General features: G+C 36.3%; 1 pseudogene; it reads left to right on the top strand.

The window, feature by feature from the left end:
* The window catches only part of LOC107673060 (protein polyglycylase TTLL10-like), a 10,242-nt pseudogene extending 7,194 nt beyond the window's left edge, over nt 1–3,048 (top strand).
* The last annotated feature ends 794 nt before the right edge of the window (nt 3,049–3,842 follow it).

Raw genomic sequence — 3,842 nt, 5'->3', positions numbered from 1 at the left:
TAAGTATGTGTGTGTGTGTGTGTGTGTGTGTGTGTGTGTATACATATATATATATATACATACATTATTGACCACTTAACTACAAAATGAGTTAATTACAGAAATCTGGTCACTTTAACAAAAGGCCCCTTTTATCTTCATAGCCTGGGAAGTCACTTCAGTTGTGATGTGCTTGTTTTGGGCAGGTCTGGTTGCTCGAGATGAATTGTAACCCTGCCTTGCATACTAACTGTGAAGTACTGAAAGATGTGATACCACAGACGGTCACCGAAAATGTGATGTAACAGTGTAAAATGTGCAATTCTAAATGGGATAAAACCTTGTAGTTTGTTTGAATAATGCATGTGTGTGAAAGCTGTGAAAATTTGTTAGGACTTGATAAAATGAGGTGTGACTAGAGCTGCACGATTCTGGATAAATTGAGAATCACGATTTTTTTTTTGTCTCAAATAGAGATCACGATTCTCCCACGATTCTGAACTAAACAAAATAATGTGTGGCAAAATATGATTGCTGCAGTCTATTTAAAAGTGTTTAATTAATTTGAATGAAGTATTAAACATTTTAATATACACTACCAGTCAAAAGGTTTTGAACAGTAAGGTTTTTAATGTTTTTTAAAGAATTCTCTTTTGCTCACCAAGCCTGCATTTATTTGATACAAAATACAGCAAAGCAGTAATATTGTGAAATATTTTTACTATTTAAAATAACTGCTTTCTATTCGAATATATTTTAAAATGTAATTTATTTCTGTGTTCAAATCTGAATTTTCAGCATCATTATTCCAGTCTTCAGTGTCACATGATCTTCAGAAATCATTCTAATATGCTGATTTGCTGCTGAAGAAACATTTTTTATTATTATTATCAATATTTAAAACACTTGAGTACATTTTTTCAGGATTCTTTGATGAATAGAAAGCTCAGCATTCATCTGAAATAAAAAGTTTTTGTAACATTATACACTCTACCATTCAAAAGCTTGGAGGTTTTTTTTGGGGGGGGGGTTATATAAATTAATACTTTTATTTAGAAAGGATCCTTTAAATTTATCAAAAGCGCTTTGATAAATTATAACATTTATAATGTTACAAAAGATTTCTATTTCAGATAAATGTTGCTTTGAAATCACAGGAATAAATTACATTTTAAAATATATTCAAATAGAAAGTTATTTTAAATAATAAAATATTTACAAATTTTACTGTTTTTGCTGTACTTTGGATCAAATAAATGCAGGCTTGGTGAGCAGAAGAGACTTCTTTTAAAAAACATTAAAAATCTTACGGTTCAAAAACTTTTGACTGGTAGTGTATATGTATTTAAAATATAATATATTTAATACACCAATTTAATATTAAAATTATGAAAAAGTTGTTTGAATCAATGATTCAACGACTCACTCATAAACCAACTGGATGAATCAGCGTTTTTGAACGATTCTCTTGAATAAATGATTCATTCAATTATGCATTTTTTAAGTCACTTTTCGCCACCTAGTGGCGAAACAATGCAATCGACACAAACGTTATGTGGCAGTTACTTTCAAACGCGGATTTGCGCTATTTTGGTCGCGCTACCATAGACATCAGTGTTTATATCTGAATTATAAACTTTCATCCCAGTGTTTCTGTGATAATATGAATGACTGTATGACAGAAATAATACTGTGTAGTTGAAAAGACTGTTTGTGAAGCTGTTTCTTAACCAAACATGGTAACTGCTCTGTGTGTCAGTGTCAGTGCGATCGCAGATTTGAATGATCCGGTAAGACTTTGTCAAAGGTTTAATAGACACGGGAGAATCGTTGTCATTTAGAAATGAGATTGTGTGGTTGTCTGAATTGAGATCGCCAATTTTTAACGATTAATTGTGCAGCTCTAGGTGTGACAACACTTGTTGTAGATGTGACACCCTTTCATTTCAGACCTTACTTTGGAAATCTTCAATAAGTCTTGCTGTGGACTGAAACTGCTGCCGCTAAACGGTCAAAAAGATTTTCTATTGCTGTATAGTGGTGAGACAGTGGCGATAACCAAACAGAGACACAAAACCACCTGGCGTTTCGCAACCCTTCACCCAAAGAGCAGCTCCACCCACATTAACACCAACAAAACTGTAGCCAATGCAACACAAACAGGGAAATCAACCAATAGGGCCAGCAAATATTCTGAAACTCAAGCCAAATGTCCGGTCCCTTCCACCGCCGTCCTCTCTTCCTCTGCTTTGTCCAATACCATCCCACCTCAGCAGACTGTGGAGTTACCAAAGAAAGGACCTTCACCTATATCCCAGAAGCCTCTGATATCCAAAGCTCAAGAAACACATCAGCCTCGACCACACCAGTCCAAACCCCTGCGTTCTCGTGTTGTGCTTCAGCTTAGCAAGTGCACCTGGCAACATCCTGCTGCGATATCCAACCTCAACGTGCCTCCGCAACCGGTAAGAAGTGCTATCAGGTCATTGTCTACACCAGCCCTGAGCAAAGGCTCAAACTCCACACAAAGACTTGGAGCTCAAGGCCACCAAACAGACAAAATGGAACACATGAGCTGCAACCTAAAAACATCCAAGATTCATTTGGCTGAGACATACTCCTTCCACACCGTGGGGACAGAAATGAAAGAGAACAAAGAAAAGGGACAGGAAGATGATGGATGATTGATGACAAATATAGTCCAATTGTTATTATAGGGGCTTTTTCTCAGAATGATGAGAATTTGCTTCTGCTTATGACTAATGTTGTTCCTCATCAACAGAAGCATCATGTCCATTCAAATGGATGCTCCTTCAAAGTTTACATTTTTTTTTAGGTTTAACGTGACTTTCAAAAAAGTTATTTGTATGTTTATTTGTAAAAAAAATATTTTTTATTATTTGCGTCACCCACTTATATATCTAAATAATGTCCATTTGATTCACACCTTTCTCATCTATTGTGTCCTCATGTTGATCAAAGCTTTACCAAACGAGTTTTGCTTGGTTTCTCACCAAGGCTGCATTTTTTAAAACAAAAATACACTACAACAGTAATATTGTGTGAAATAGTGTGTATATAACGTGTGTGTGTGTGTGTACAGTGCCTTGCAAAAGTATTCATACCCTTTCATTTTTTCACGTTATGTTGCTGCCTTAAGTTGGACTGCTTTAAATTACTTTTTTTTTTTTTTTTTACATCAATCCACACTCCATACACCATAATGACAAAGCAAAAACAGAATTGTCACAACAATTGATAATGTATTAAAAATAAAAAAAAACTGAAAAAAGTGCATTGCATAGGTATTCATATCCTTAACTCAGTACTTAGCTGAAACACCTTTACAGCCTCAAGTCTTTTTAGGTATGATGCAACAAACTTTGCTCATCAGCATTTGGCAATTATCTGCAATTCTTCTCCTCACCCCTTCACCTCTTAAGCTCTGTCAGGTTGGATGGGGGCAGATGCACATTTTCAGGTTTCTCCAGAAATATTTGATTGGGTTCAATCTCAGGCTCTGGCTGGGCCACTCAAGGACATTCACAGAGTTGTCTATAAGCCACTCTTGCTGTGTTCATTGTTCTGTTGGAAGGTGAACCTTCTGCCCAGTTTGAGGTTCTGAATGCTCTGGACTGGGTTTTCATTAAGGCTATCTCAATATTTTGGTGCATTGAGCTTTTCTTCTACTCTGATGAGTCCCTCAGTCCCTGCTGCTGAAAAACAGCCCCACAGCATGAGGCTGCTACCAGCACACTTTTCTTTTGGGATGGTACTCTGCAGATGATGAGCAGTGCCTGGTTTCCTTCAAGCATTATGCTTGGAACTGAGGTTCATCAACCCAGAGAATCTTGTTCCCCTTC

The sequence above is a fragment of the Sinocyclocheilus anshuiensis genome, unplaced genomic scaffold (genome assembly GCF_001515605.1).
Source record: "Sinocyclocheilus anshuiensis isolate Anshui unplaced genomic scaffold, SAMN03320099.WGS_v1.1 scaffold364, whole genome shotgun sequence".
NCBI classification, from domain to species: Eukaryota; Metazoa; Chordata; class Actinopteri; order Cypriniformes; family Cyprinidae; genus Sinocyclocheilus; species Sinocyclocheilus anshuiensis.
The sequence above is the reverse complement of the archived record's forward strand: the minus strand, read 5'-3'. Positions and strand labels throughout refer to the sequence as shown.